Genomic DNA, 16,042 nt, shown 5'->3' with positions numbered 1-16,042 from the left:
AGGACAGATTTTTCAATTTGAAAGAAACCACAAGAACAAGGGGTCACTCGATGAAATTGAAGGGGGACAGGTTTAGAACAAACGCAAGGAAATTCTTTTTCACACAGAGGGTGGTGGACACATGGAACACCCTTCCGGAGGCCGTGATAAGAAATAGCACAGTACAGGGTTTCAAGGAAGACCTGGATAGGTTCCTGGAGGACAAAGGGATTGAGGGGTACAGATAAGAGCAGTGGAAGGTTTAGAGATAAGTGTAGAGGTAGGTATAAAATTAGTCAGGGACCGCTGCTCAGGCAATATGCCTGATGGGCCGCCGCGTGAGCGGACCTCTGGGCTGGATGGACCTCTGGTCTGCCCCGGCGGAGGCGACTACTTATGTACTTGAAAGTTTGTTTGTTTATGACAGATCAGTATTCACTTGGGAGAGGGTGGATTTTAGGTAACTGGGCAAAAGGATATATAACGTCCACATGGAAGCAGTAAGAGTGCTGTCTGTATGGTGGTTAGTTCAAGGGTTTTTAATGCTGCTGACCTGACCGAGGTTCTGAGTTCAGCATCTTTCTAAAGTCCCTGGCTGGGGCATGATTTAAGCTTGGAAGCTATAGAGTCCAAAGCAGTAATGTTTGGGGAAGGTGTGTGCAGGGCAGGATTAAAGTGTAGGCCAAGTAGGTACGTGCCTCGGGCCCAATGAGTTCAGGGGGCCCCACATTGCTACCTGCTTTGATGATGTCAGTGTACCTGCCTCTGTGTCCGGCATCAGGCATCCAAGTATTGCCTCCTCCTGCCTTCTTCATTATTCAGCACAGCTAAACTCGCAGTCTTCAAAATGTTACGGGCAGTGGCTCCTACACACTGCAGGCAGCTGACCCAGAAGCCATTCCTCTGATGCTGGGATTTTGCATTAGAGGGAAGGCTTCTGGATCAGCTGTGGGCAGCGTGTAGGAGCCGCTGCCCATGGCCTTTTGAAGACTGCAAATTCGGCTGCACTGAATAAGGAAGAAGGTGCTACTTGGATTTCTGGAGCTGGGGGGACATAGGAGGGCAGAGGTAGGAAGGGGATAGGGCCATGGAGGGGCAGGTCCAGTGGGCCCAGTGTGCTTGGGTGCCTAGGGCTCACTGAAGAATTAATCTTGCCCTGGGTGTGTGTGGACCAAGTTGCCACCTTGCAAATGTCATTGTGGTGGCTGCAGTACTAGATGGAGTGTTGTCTTCTTGATGTCATGTCTACCGTCTCCTTCACTTTATCTCCAAAGAGATTTTTTTTTTTTCAGGGCAAGGGTGTCCTCTCAGAGGTCCGAAGTTTTCCACCATGCCAATCGTCCTAATGCAATTGCTACTTCTGTGACGTGGGTAGGTGTCTCAGAGACCCAAAGTTTTCCACCATGCCAATCGTCCTGACACAATTGCTACTCCCATGATGTGGGTAGCTCTTTCAAATGTATCAAAGGTAGATTTGATCCTTTGTTTTTCACATTCTTCTATGCCCCATGGGATGGGAGTCATGAGTGCCCTACTGTGGGGTGTTTTTTTTGTTTTGGAAAGCAAGGTCAGTGTGTCCTCTGCTTTTCTTAGTAGCGAGTCGTTGTAGAGGATAAGATGGAAGAAATAGTTGTCTGTTCTGGCACTCAACTTGAAACCCTGGTAGAACCTTTGGCTGTGAAGTCTATGCACTGAGTCCTTTCCGGGTGGGTAACTGGCATGTGCCAGGGGTTCCATGATTACTTGAGTGCCGATTCTACGATGATGGATTGGTGATAATGGTGACAGCCTGATATTTTAGGTCAAGTCTTTGGCGACCACAGAGATGGAGAGTGGCGGGTTTGCTAGATCTCACCTTGGCCACTTGTGGACTGGGAATGCTGCCGAGGAATTTTGGAGTTCCCTGGTCTGAAGTGTAGTCCTCCGCCATGGTTGACTGAGAGGGGAACGACCGTGAAGGAAGATCTGGCGAAGTTGAGGGTGGGAACCTCTGATCCAAGAAGTTCAAGGGGTTGTTGTAGCTGCACTGCTAGTCCTGAGAGCTGCTACGTTGTATGTAGGTGGAGTTAGATCCTGGCACGAATGGAGTTTTGCCGGGAGTCATCATTCAGACATAGGTATGCTCCGGTGTCTGAGGAGGAGGGAGTTGTGCCAGCGCTTTTAGCTGTCTAGCTTTCTAGCAGGGCTCTAGAGTCTGTCATGCACTCCTATGCTCCATTCACTTCCCTGGCTAGCTGAGTAAAGCAGAGGTGGATTAGGTAGGGTTTTGAATGCTAGCCCTTTAAGGAGGCAAGTCAAGAGCTGCTGCCTTGTTCTGAGGCCCTGTGCTGGAACCCTGTGTTCTTCAGGGCACCGCCCCTTTAAGGGAGGGCATAACCAGCCGCATGACATCATTGGCAGGTGTGGCCAGCTGCTGCATCAACTTCAGAGTTCCTTCTGAAGCCATGGAGATCATGGGGCCGAGCTGCATTGGCGCATTGAGGCACCTATGTTGTCCCCGAAGGAGGCAGAGGGAGTGGGAGGACCCTCGGCCACTGAAGCCCAAAATGCTGGCTACGTTGGGCTACCAGCGGAGCCGGCGGAGTGATGGGAGACCCTTCACCGAGGACGCCATGGTGCAGGCAGTAGGAGACCTTCAGCCGCTGAGGCCCAGCATGCTGACTGGTAGAGGGGTTGGGAGGTCCTTAGCCATTGATACCCGAAGTGTTGGGTGCATCAGGTAAGCAGCAGAGCAGGCACAGGGAATAGGAGACCCAAGGCTGCTGAAACACTGGCCTACCGGCTGCATCGGGGAAGCAGCAGAGCAGGCACAGGGAACAGGAGACCCGTGGCCGCTGAAGCACTGGCCTACCGGCTGCATTGGGGAAGCAACAGAGCAGGCAGTGGGAGTGGGAGAACCTCAGCTGCTAAAACACAAAAGCACTGGCTACATTGGGGAAGCAGTGTCTGTGGATCAGCCAGATCTTGATGGTGGAATGCTTGATGCCCATCTTCTTCCTGAAGCTTGAGCATTTCTTGAATCCTGGTTGGTTTTGCTTTCTTTTTGTGTGTGTAAGAGAGGAGTAAGGATCGGACCTTTGGGCAGGGGATAATGCAAACTGAGGTGGGAGGGGGCTAGCACGGGCTTATATAGTGCTACCTGCACATGCTCAGAGGGGGCTCTCCAAAGAGACCAAATCCGATGTGGGAGCGTCGGATGACGTCACCAGGTGTGGCTGACTCATCCTGTTTGTCCATAGAGAATTCGCTATGCAGAGATGGAGACGTCGAGTGGGATTTAAAGTAACTTTAGAGACGTGTGCTATAAATGCATAGATCTGTCTGAAGTTATTCCTCAGCTCTGGTTCATGCCCTGAGAGCTCTGTTTATGCAAAGAGCATTTTTCTACAATTGCTTACAATTTACTTCCACAGTCACCAGTTGGCCTGGAAGAGTTAAAAATATCAGGGGAAAAAAGGCAGAATAAAGCTTGGCTGAATGGGCATTTCTGAGGAAGATTGTGTTAATCTTTATAATAATCGGAAACAGCTTCCAGCTACAAAATCGCAGTTCATAAGGGTTCTAAAAAAGAAACCAAAAGCACAGATCAGCATAAGTATGGGAGAAGGGTTTAGAAAAGGGCAATGAAATGTAAACAGGAAATTTTGGCGAGGTGAAAAGTCATGCCGGAATGCTGGATTAGGAGGAGGAACAAAGAAACAACATTTAGAAGCGGCAACCAATTAGCTTGCAATGGGCTGAGTTGAATGTTTGCAGTGGGCGGGACGGGGCGGCCTTGTGTCTCTAATTTACGTCGTGCTCTTCCTTATTGTTTGTTCCTTCTCCTCCGTGACTAATTGAGCTGGTTGAGAGAGAAAACTAGGGCAGAAGAGAGAGGGAGAAAGAAAGAGAGTTTGCAGACCACAGTGCCTCTGCCGCGTCTTCCGGATCCCTGCGCCAGGTACGGTCAGATAGCGCAGAGTTTTCGTCCTATGCTGGTTCGCTGTATGCGTTTTTTTTTAAACATGTGTCTATTTAGATCACTTCGTTGAGACCTGAGCTAAGCTTTTTTGTTTCTTTAGATTGACCCTAAACTTCAGAGAGTAGAGGGGTCTGATTGTGGCTCCTTTTACAAAACAAGTGGGAATACTAAGTTATAGGTGTAGGTTGCCTGCTTAATTTTTTGAGGAATAAAAGAGTAAGGACATGGGAGAAGCCACTGCTTGCCCCTGGATCGGTGCATGAATTCTGCTACTATTTGGAATTTTGCCAGGTACTTGTGATTTGGATTGGCCTCTGTGAAGATGGGATATTGGGCTAGATGGACCATTAGTCTAACCCAGTGATGCTATTTTTATGTTCTTAGGACGACGTATTTACAGTGGGGAAGGGGACTAATTCAATAATAGCACCAGCAATATTTGGGGATCCTTCTCCCCCCATGCCCACCTCAATCAATGCCTGTGGCTAAACTGGACATGGGTGATTGCTTAATATTGGAGATTCTCACAACCGCTGAGCTGGCACTTATGCCAGTTAATTGTTTGTTACATAGGAGACTGGATCGTATATTAATTTTGGCTCCAAAATAACGCATTAGGGCTTATTTTCGGGGATGTCTTATTTTGTTTCATGTACAACAATCATCTCTCCCTTCCTCTCCAACCCAATTCTTCCTCTCCCCTCTCCATATGTGCAGCATCTTTCTATTCCTCCCTCCCATTCCCCTGTGCAGTAGAACCCCACCGACCCTCCCACTGTGAAACTGACATACTATACCTCCGAGGCCTCGAAAAACAGCAGTGTCGGTAGCGATCTGAATGGGCTGCTTCATGGCCTTTCCCGCTGGGGCCTTCCCTCTGCTGCATCACTGATGATGTCATCAGTGATGCGGCAGAGGGAAGGCCGCTAAGCAGCCCGTTCAGAGTGCCACTGCTGCTTTAGGAGGCCTTGGAGCAGAGTTATGTCTCACTGGGGTGGGGGTGGGGGTCACTGAATTGACGTGTCGGATTTTTTTTTTTCGCAAATCGGGTGGCACTAGTGTCAGGGATGGGATCAGGGAGTGTCGGAGACATTCAGGAGGGGGCCTTCAGGGGATGATCTTACTAGGGCTTATTTTTGGGTTAGGGCTTATATTAGGAGCATCTTTAAAAATCATGCTAGGTCTTATTTTCGGGGAAACACGGTAGTTTTGGAGTTTTAGCAAATAGTTGGGCACGTGCTCATTTGCTTGATTGCTTTCTTTCTTCCTCAAGCTATCCGTATCATTTTTGTTATCTTGTAAAGAAATATTACACTGGTTGGAACATTATCCCAGGACAAGCAGGCATGATATTCTCACATGTGGGTGACGTCATCTATGGAGCCCCGATGCGGACAGCATTTCAAGCAAACTTGATTGAAGATTCAAGCTTGCTGTGCTGCACCACGCATGTGTGCCTCCTGCTCCACTAGAGGGCGCATCACCTCCTCGTGGTCTCCAGTTCGTTTTTTTCCGCTGTGCCAAGAAGACACGTTTTTTCTTAGCTCTGCCCCAGTGCTTCTTTGCACCGCAATTTATTATTTTTTCTTCGCTAAAAGTCGCTGTGCGTATAAAACCTTTTTCTTCTTCCTGCTCATCGCGCTTTTCGCGCTTTTTTCTCGCGATCCGGGGGCTCCCGGATCGTCGCGGCCGCGTGGCCTGATTGGCCGCGGTCGCCTGGATTTCCTATGTCCCGGCCCGTTACGGGCTTTAAAAAGTGCACCGGGTGCGAGTGTCTTCTATCACTCACAGACCCGCATCGCTGGTGCATCCTCTGCCTGGGGGCCGATCATCCAACAGAAACTTGCCCCCGGTGTGCAACCTTCCAACACCGGGCGCTCCGCCGAAGACGGGCCCGCATGGCGGACCTATTTGCTGCCGATCAACCCTCGACCTCGGCCTCGAGATTGGTCCCGGCTTCGGCCCCGGCCTCGATCTCGGCCTCTGGTACCTCGGCCCCGCCTCGGGACTCGACTTCGAAGACCCCGAGCTCTCAGAAGTCTTCGGCCCCGGGTAAGTCCCCTCTTCCTTCCTCAGGTTCCATACCTCCAAAGAAGCCAACCTCGGGGACACTGGCCGGACAAGGGGGGAGTTCCTTACCCACGGCCCGGCGAAACCCCCGAAGACCTCGGGACGTGCCTCCACCACTCGTGAATGCTCTGAATCGAGATCGCCCCCGGTGGAGTGCACCGCGGCCTCGGACATGCCGTCGATGCTGTCCGTGCCGGTATTCCAGGAGCTGCTCCGAGCAATGATCACAACGGAGCTCTCCGCTGCCATGGCTCACCTTCAACCGACCTCGACCTCGTGTGCGCTGGACCAGCCTGAGCAACGCGTCGAGACCCCTCGGGGCAAAGCACGCCATTTTTGCCACCTCTCTTCTTCCTCGGATTCCTCGCCGAGGCACTCGAGGCACGCATCCCCGGCGGAGCACTGCGAGGCGAAACGAAGATCGAAGCCCCTCTCTAAAAAGGCCCAGAGTTCACCTCCGGTTCGAGGCTGCTCCCCCTCGACCCGATTGGGGGGACCGCTACGGGTTACCGAGCTGTCTCTCACTAACCCAGAGCTTCTACTGACTCCCCCTCGGTCCGGGGCTCCGGTCCGAGGCTCTAGGCTTTCGCCGAGGGAGTCCGGGGAGGGGTCCCCGACCCGACATCGGTCAGTACCCCAGCGGCGTCCCCGAGGGGCTCCTCAAGGTGACGCAGGTCCTCGACCCGGGAGCGTTTCCATAGCGCGTCCCCGGTGTCGGATCGAGGGTCCGAGCGAGAACCTCGCTATTCGAGGGAGGCTTCCCCTTCCTTCTCGGCAAAACGGAGGTCTCGGTCACCGTCCCCGCAAGGGACCACGGGATCCCACCAACCTTCCTTCACGAGGTTCGTCCAGGACATGGGACATGCCCTTGACTTGGACTTACAATCTGACTCGAGGTACTCCAAGGAGTATCTGGCGGAGCTGGATATGCCTTCCCTGCCCCGAGAGTCCCTCCGGCTGCCGCTGAACCCGGTACTCCGGCAGACCCTCCTCAGGAACCTCGAGACTCCCTACATGGTGACGGCGGTCCCATCTAAAATGGAGTCTAAGTACCGAACGGTGCCTTGCCCGGGGTTTGAGCAACCACAGTTGTCCCACCAATCCTTACTGGTGGAGTCTTCTCTGAAGAAAGCTCACCCCTCTAGGGTGTCCGCGGCGGTTCCTCCTGGACACTAGACAAATTCGGACGCCGTTTGTATCAGAACTCTATGATGGCCTCTAGGGTCCTGAACTACACTTTCACCTTTTCCTCTTACCTGAAACACCTCATTGGGCTGCTGGCCTCCTTCTCGGGGGACCTACCTGCCCCTCATCAGGCAGCATTTGGCCTCCTCCTCGAGGATTTTTCCAACCTCAGACTGCACTTGTTCCATGCCGCGACATGCCAAAGACATTCCAGGGTCGCAGCCTTCGCGATGGCCATGCGCCATCTGGCGTGGCTAGGCCTCGTCGATATGGACCCTAACCTGCAAGATCGGTTAGCTAACCTCCCTTGCGTCGGGAAGGAACTGTTTGACGACACCATCGAGGCAGCTACGAAACGGTTATCGGAACACGAATGTTCCTTCGCGTCTCTTGTCCGGCAAAAACCTAAACCACAAGCCTCTCGCCCCTTCCGGGGATTGCCTCGCCGCTACCCCCAGAAGTCTTACCCGGCCTTTTCCAGACCGCTGCCGCGATGCCCCCAGGTTCACTCTAGGATTCCACCAAAATCACAGCCCACTGCGCCTGCGAAGCCGTCTCCGTCCTTTTGACGGGATGAGCGGACGGGGGCGGGCCCCCTCCGCACCTCCACCTGATCTCCTTCCCATCGGGGGCCGCCTACGAGCCTACTACCCTCGCTAGGAAGCCATAACGTCGGACTCATGGGTCCTTGGCGTGATCTCATCAGGGTACTCGCTCAACTTTTGGGAGGTTCCTCCCGACAGCCCACCGAGTGCATGTCCTCCCAATCGAGCGCAGTTGTCCCTCCTCCTCTCCGAGGCACAGGACCTCATTCGCCTGCGGGCGGTGGAACCGGTCCCCCAAAATCAAAGGGGCCAAGGGTTTTACTCCCGATACTTCCTGGTACCGAAGAAGACTGGAGACCTGCGCCCGATCCTGGACTTGAGGCGCCTGAACAAATTTATGACGCGGGAAAAGTTTCGGATGCTTTCCCTTCCGATTCTTTACCCCCTGATCAACGAGGGCGATTGGCTCTGCTCCCTCGATCTGAAGGAGGCCTACACCCATGTTCCGGTGCACCCTGCTTGTCACAGATTCCTCCGCTTTCAGATGGGGGACCTCCACCTACAATACCGGGTCCTCCCCTTCGGCCTGTCCTCGTCCCCCCGAGTCTTCACGAAGTGCCTCGTAGTGGTCGCGGCTGCCTTGCGCTCCCAGGGTCTGCAAGTGTTCCCCTACCTGGACGATTGGTTGATCAAAGCCCCGACCAGGGAGGGGGTTATCTCAGCGACCCAACAGACTATTACTACTCTTCAGTGTCTGGGTTTCGAGATAAACTTCCCAAAATCCCAGCTATGCCCCTCTCAGTCCTTGCAATTCATCGGGGCCGTGCTGGACACGGTCTGTCTTCGTTCCTTCCTCCCCCCTCAGCGTCGGGAGGCATTGGTAAATCTGAGCCGACAAGTCTCGAGATCGACCTCGGTTTCGTCACGACAGATGATGACGCTCCTCGGCCATATGGCCTCCACAGTCCACGTTACCCCGCTTGCCCGCCTTCATCTGCGGTTACCACAGTGGACTTTGGCATCACAATAGCGTCAGGATCGGGACCCAATCAACCGCCACGTGACAGTGACTCCTTCCTTGCAAAGATCGCTCCGTTGGTGGACCGACTCTTCGAATCTTTCCAAGGGTTTGCTCTTTCTCGCCCCTCCACACCACAAGGTCCTAACCACGGACTCGTCGGAGTACGCTTGGGGGGCTCATGTAGACGGTCTCCGCACTCAAGGTCTGTGGTCCGCAGAGGACTGTCGCTGCCACATCAACGTGCTGGAGCTTCGGGCCATTTACCTCGCCGCGGTGGCTTTTCAACACCTGCTCCACGACCGGGTGGTTCTCGTCAACCAGGTGGCGATGTACTACGTAAAAAAGCAAGGAGGGACGGGGTCTTGACCCCTCTGCCAGGAGGCTTTGCCGCTCTGGGAGTGGGCAGTCTCCCAAAACATCTCCCTTCGAGCGGTTTACATCCAAGGAGAACAAAACTGCCTGGCGGACAGGCTCAGCCGCCTCCTCCAGCCACACTAGTGGTCCCTGCATTCTCAGGTGCTGCAACAGGTGTTCGACACATGGGGGACTCCCCAGATAGATCTGTTCGCCTCCCCCGACAATCAAAAACTGCCTCTCTTCTGTTCAAGGATACACTCCCCGGACCGTTTCGAGGCCGATGCCTTCCTCCTAGATTGGGAGGGAAAGTTCCTCTATGCGTTCCCGCCGTTTCCTCTGATTCTGAGGATGCTGGTTCATCTAAAATCTCTGAGGGCCACTCGATGGCCCCGCCAGCCTTGGTTTTCCCTTCTACTTCAACTCAGTGTCAGGGAACCTCTACTTCTGCCCGTCTTTCCCTCTCTGCTATCTCAGAGTCGGGGTTCACAGTTACATCCCAATCTTCAGTCTCTTCATCTGACTGCTTGGTTTCTTTCCCCTTGACTTCCTTCCTGTATCTCAGTCGGTCAGGGAAGTGTTGGAGGCTTCTCGGAAAGTCTCGACTAGACTCTGCTATTCTCAAAAGTGGACTAGATTCTCATCCTGGTGCTCCTCTCACCGCCAGGACCCGGTGTCGGTCCCTGTGTCTTTGGTTCTGGAGTATTTGCTCCATTTATCTCACTCTGGCCTGAAGACCAATTCCATTCGAGTACATCTCGGCGCCATTGCTGCCTTTCATCAGCCCCTGGAAGGGAAGGCTCTTTCACTCCATCCCTTGGTTTCCCGTTTCATGAAGGGTCTTTTGAATGTTCATCCTCCCCTCAAACCGCCTCCGGTGGTTTGGGATCTTAATGTGGTCCTAGCTCAACTGATGAAACCTCCATTTGAGCCTATGGATAAGTGTCATCTTAAGTTTCTCACTTGGAAAGTGATCTGCCTACTCGCTCTCACTTCTGCTCGGAGGGTTAGCGAGCTGCAGGCCTTGGTGGCGGACCCACCTTTCACAGTATTCCATCATGACAAGGTGGTTCTCCGCACTCACCCTAAGTTTTTGCCTAAGGTCCATTGTTCTGCCTGTGTTCTTTCCCAAGCCCCATTCTCATCCTGGAGAGGTGGCGCTCCACACTCTTGACTGCAAGAGGGCGTTGGCTTTTTACCTTCAACGCACTCAGTCTCACCGGACAGTTCCACAATTGTTTTTGTCCTTTGACCCTAATAGGTTGGGACGCCCAGTTTCCAAGCACACCTTGTCCAACTGGTTGGCTGCTTGTATTTCTTTCTGCTACGCTCAGGCTGGTCTCGCGCTGCATGGTCGAGTTACGGGGCATAAAGTCCGAGCGATGGCAGCTTCGGTAGCTTTCCTCAGGTCCACGCCTATTGAGGATATCTGCAAGGCTGCCACGTGGTCTTCGGTTCATACTTTCACCTCACACTACTGCCTGGATACACTGTCCAGGAACGATGGCCGGTTTGGCCAATCGGTTTTATGTAATCTGTTTTTTTAAATTGCCAACTTCCCTCCGCCCTTTTTCATTAGCTTGGAGGTCACCCACATGTGAGAATATCATGCCTGCTTGTCCTGGAATAAAGCACAGTTACTTACCGTAACAGGTGTTATCCAGGGACAGCAGGCATATATTCTCACAACCCGCCCACCTCCCCGGGGTTGGCTTCTTTGCTGGATATGTGAACTGGAGACCACGAGTCGGGGATGCGCCCTCTAGTGGAGCAGGAGGCACACATGCGTGGTGCAGCACAGCAAGCTTGAATCTTCAATCAAGTTTGCTTGAAATGCTGTCTGCATCGGGGCTCCGTAAATGACGTCACCCACATGTGAGAATATATGCCTGCTGTCCCTGGATAACACCTGTTACGGTAAGTAACTGTGCTTTATGTGCTGGAGCAGTTTAAACTGATAATACAGTTAGAGGATGCAGTCTTATGCCGAATCCTCTGTGAAAGGCTGGACTTATAGATTGCTATCTTGCAGCATTTTCCGAGGTTCTATTATTACCAGGGCTATCAGCTCTGGAAGTGTGTTTCTGTCCCATACTGTAAATATGATGATTCAGAAATAAATCTGATGGTAATGAGCAGTGTTCCCTCTAAGCGGGCGGGTGTTGTGAGCAAACTTTTTTCACCGTGAGCCAAAAATATCGGGCGCCAGCAAGTTATGAGCCAACTCGCCCGATTCTCCTCTCGCCGCCCTGCCATCTGCCGTACGCCTCTTCCGATCGTGCGCTGTGACGAGAAACGTGTGCGCTGCGATGTAATATTTTGTGCGCCAGCGCACGCCAGCGCAGCTTAGCGGGAACACTGGTTCAAATGGTTTTATTTATTTCCCCAAATTTATTTTTGTTATACGCATTGAAAATATTTGATATTGCGTTTAAATCAAAATCTCAATAAACTTGAAACGAGTGCCCGTGAGATTGTGGGAGGGTTAAATACTCAAAACTTAGAAGTTTTTGCTACGCCAGCTTTCTGGTATCTTTACATACAGTGGCGTACCTAGCATATGTAACATCCGGGGCCCATCATTTTTTGGCACCCCCCCCCCATCTGTAAGAAAAACATGATTTTTAGTAACAAACCACACGTCACACATGAGTACCTAGGAAAAGGCAGCATCTTACATATTGCAGTGAGCAGTACATCAATACACCCATTGTAAAACTAAACAAGCCAGACCAGCACAGATCAATCCTACACCGTCAATCCTAACAGAAAACCATGTCTTTCGAACACACAGAACACAGAAAACACCTTCGCCTAGTAAGGAATATGTAATCACAAACTAACCCCTCCCTCTTTTACAAAACTGTAGTGTGGATTTTAGCTACGGAGGTAACAGCTCTGATGCTCATAAAATTCTGAGCATCAGAGCTGCTACCACCAAGGCTGGTGCTAAAAACGCTTCACAGTTTTGTAAAAGGGGGGATAAAATAAAAATACATAGACAAAGGTTAAATTGAACCAGCAAGAAGCTGGACTCTGCATACAATGCTTCACAGAAACAGTGACACATGTCTCCTAAAGCAATAAATAAATAGAAATTTTTTTCTACCTTTGTCTTCTGTGGTTTCTCCTTTCCTCATCTTCTTGTAACTCTCTTCCTTCCATCCACTGTCTGCCGTCTCTCTTCCCCTATATGGCATCTTCTCTCCTTCTATGCCCCTTCCAGAAACTGTATGCCTCCCCCTTCCATCTCTCCTTTCACCCCATTGGTCTGGCATCTCTCTCCTCGCCTTCCCTCTCCCACACCTCTCCTCATAGTCTGGTATCTCCCCTTCCCTGATTCTCTGGCATCTCTCTCCTTTCCTTTTCTTCCATCTTTCGCTCCCCCTCCATGCTCTCACATCTCCCCCTTCCTTTTCCCTTAGACTGGCATACCTTCCTCCTACGCTCCAAGCCCTGGCATCTCCTTTAATTCCCTCCCTCATCTTCCTTCTCCCTCCAGCTGGGTACCGCAACACTCTTCCCTGCAGCTCTGCACTTCCCCACAATTGCCATGCTTCGGTTCCTCTTCTTCCTTCCTTACTCCCCCCCCCCCCCCCGCGGGACCCTGCGGCACCATCAACTCTTACTCCCTCTAATGTCGGCCCTGCAGCTCCAGACTTCCTCGCACCTTCTCCCCTCCCCCTTTGGATCGCTATTATTTTAAATGTTATAGCCGCGGAGCTGTATCCATCAGTGGAGATGTCTAACCTCGGCCTGCCCCGGAACTCTTACTGCAACAGTGACTTCCTGTTCCTGCCTAGACGGGCGGCTGCTGCAGTAAGAGTTCCGGGGCAGGCCGAGGTTAGACATCTCCACTGATGGATACAGCTCCGCGGCTATAACATTTAAAATAATAGCGATCCAAAGGGGGAGGGGAGAAGGTGCGAGGAAGTCTGGAGCTGCAGGGCCGACATTAGAGGGAGTAAGAGTTGATGGTGCCGCAGGGTCCCGCGGGGGGGGGGGGGAGGAAGGAAGGAAGAAGAGGAACCGAAGCATGGCAATTGTGGGGAAGTGCAATCCCCCCAATGCGTCCCCTTACCTTACCGACGCGTGTGTGCGCTGTGAAGAGAAACTTTGCGCTGCGATGTAATATTTTGTGCGTGAGCGCAGGCCAACGCAGCTTAGCGGGAACACTGGTAATGAGGTATGGGAGCTAATGTTTCAAATGATTGAGGAATGATGCTGAATGCCACACAATTTACTCCTCTGCCACTTCCCCCCGCCAAGCAGGTAATTGTCATGAATGCCCAAGTCATCAGCAGGTAGCATGGATGGTAAATTTATGGCCAAAAGAACAGCTAGGGAAGTGCTGAAAAGTTCCAGAGTCTCACATGCCCTAAAATCGATGTTAAAAATCCTATGAGTCGCTGTGGGAAAAGTAAATGTCTTATTTGAAAATTGGATATCGGTGTTCAAACAATTTTGTATGCAAATGATTTTTGCTGAGCTCCGCTGTAATCCCATCCGATCAGTTGTTGAAAAAGCAACTGACTTGCGCAGAGCTGGCAGGGGAAACCCCAAAGTAGCCTCCTTCTGCTCAGCTGTTTGGGGCAGGAAGACTTTTTTTTTTCTTCTTTTTTTTTTAATGGGCACAGATGATGTTCGTGTGTTATCCACAGTGTCTGTCCTGATTTAAAAAAAAGTTGTGCCGGCATCCCTCCCTCCCCAATGACAACCTCCTCCTTCTGATGATGGTCCCTGAACTTTAGAAAAAAAATTGGCAGGAGGAAAGCCCACTCCCTCCTGCCTCAGCATAACGGGACCCCCTCATACCCAATGACCCGACCTGACCTCCCCGTATCTTATTCATATGACAACAGGAGGCCTTTTCAAAATGTCAGGCCTTCCCCTTCCTAGCGCATCAAAGGAGAACAAGCAGGAAGGGACAACTCAGACACAGGAGGGGATGACCACACAGCAAACATGGGAGATAACACAGGAGCAGTAAAGGATACCGTAAATGAAACTGTAAGGACAGCCAAGAGTAGAAGGTCCAAAAAGGTAACACGAAGGGAACTTAGATGTATGTATACAAATGCTAGAAGTCTAGGAAACAAAATGGGAGCACTAGAGACGATAGCAAGACATGAGAACATGGATATCATTGGCATAACAGAAACATGGTGGAATGAAGAAAACAAATGGGACACAGTACTACAGGGATACAAACTATATAGAAGGGATCGAGAAGGGCAGAAAGGTGGAGGTATTGCCCTATATGTTAAGGAAGGAATAGATTCTGTAGGAATGATTACAACAGATAGGAAAGAGAAGCTGGAGTCCCTCTGGATCAAAATTCCTGGTCACAATGGCGCAGATACAAAAATTGGCCTTTACTATCGTCCCCCAGGACAGGCGGAGGACACTGACTCAGAAATGATGGAGGAAATCAAACAAGTATGCAAGACAGGCAATGTAGTTATATTGGGAGACTTCAATCTCCCAGGAATAGACTGGAAACTAGGAGCCTCCAACTGCGGCAAGGAGGCCAAGTTCCTGGAGGTGCTAGGGGATTGCTTCCTGGAGCAAATGGTAAAAGAGCCGACAAGAGGCGACGCCACCTTGGACTTGGTCCTAAATGGTCTCACGGGACCGATAACAGAAGTAGAAGTCATGGTTCCACTGGGAACGAGTGATCACAATGTAATCAACCTTAAACTTGACATCGGGAAAGGGAAACATGCCAAAACCTTAACCACCACCTTAAACTTTAAAAAGGGTAAATACGATTGCATGAGAGCCATGGTAACAAAACGACTCAAGAAGATGGTGGACAAACTTGAAACAGTAGATCAGGCATGGTGCCTATTGAAAAATACTATTGCAGAAGCACAAGATCTCTACATTCCGAGGATTTCTAAAGATCGGAGAACTAAAGGCAAAGGAGAACCGGCATGGCTTACCATACAGGTGAAGGAAGCCATAAAAGAAAAGAAGGACTCTTTCAAAAAATGGAAATGCACGAAGACAACCGAAGCCTGGAACAAACATAAAGATGAACAGAAGAAATGTCACAAGGCGGTGAGGGATGCAAAACAGGACTATGAGGAAAAAATAGCCCGGGAGGCCAAAAACTTCAAGCCCTTCTTTAGATACGTGAAAGGGAAAAAACCTGCAAAAGAGGCAGTGAGACCCCTGGACGACAAGGGAAGAAAAGGGTACATCAAGGAAGATAAACAAATCGCAGACAAACTAAATTCCTTCTTTGTGTCCGTCTTTACGAAGGAGGACACCTCAACAATACCTGAAGCGGAGAAACTGTTTACAGGAGAAATAGAGGACAGCTTCACCACAGTTGAAGTGAACTTAGATCAGATATACTACCAGATCGACAAACTTAAAAGTGACAAATCCCCTGGACCGGATGAAATTCACCCGAGAGTCTTGAAGGAATTGAAGGTTGAAATCGGAGAGTTATTGCAAAAACTTGCAAATCTGTCAATCAGAACTGATCAGATACCAGATGACTGGAAGAAAGCGAACGTCACGCCAATTTTCAAAAAAGGATCGAGAGGAGAACCGGGCAACTATAGACCTGTGAGTCTTACGTCTGTCCCCGGCAAGATGATTGAATCACTGATCAAGGATAGCATAGTTCAGCACTTGGACACACACGACTTGATGAAACCCAGTCAACATGGATTCAGGAAAGGGAAATCGTGTTTGACGAATTTACTCCAATTCTTTGAGACCGTGAACGAGCAAATTGATAGTGGAAAGCCGGTGGACATAATATACTTGGACTTCCAGAAAGCGTTCGACAAAGTTCCACATGAAAGACTTCTCAGGAAACTACAAAGCCACGGCATAGAGGGAGATATACAAAGATGGATAGGCAAATGGCTGGATAACAGGAAGCAGAGAGTGGGCATTAATGGGAAGTTC

The 16,042-nt window shown here is 50.9% G+C and overlaps 1 protein-coding gene across 6 annotated transcripts in view; it reads left to right on the top strand.

The window, feature by feature from the left end:
- The first annotated feature begins 3,142 nt into the window (after positions 1–3,142).
- RNASET2 (ribonuclease T2) overlaps positions 3,143–16,042 on the top strand; it is a 100,662-nt gene continuing 87,762 nt past the window's right edge. For 2 of the 6 annotated variants that reach the window (XM_033935656.1, XM_033935652.1), the window contains exon 1: positions 3,143–3,261. The gene's annotated coding sequence lies outside the window, so the exon portion shown is untranslated. Of the gene's footprint in view, positions 3,262–3,699; positions 3,920–16,042 lie in introns of those variants that run through there. The other 4 variants (XM_033935654.1, XM_033935653.1, XM_033935651.1 and 1 more) reach the window with 4 other exon arrangements.

Source organism: Geotrypetes seraphini, chromosome 3 (assembly GCF_902459505.1).
Source record: "Geotrypetes seraphini chromosome 3, aGeoSer1.1, whole genome shotgun sequence".
Classification (NCBI taxonomy): Eukaryota; Metazoa; Chordata; class Amphibia; order Gymnophiona; family Dermophiidae; genus Geotrypetes; species Geotrypetes seraphini.
Note: the sequence above shows the minus strand (reverse complement) of the source record. Positions and strands in the feature narration are given on the sequence as shown.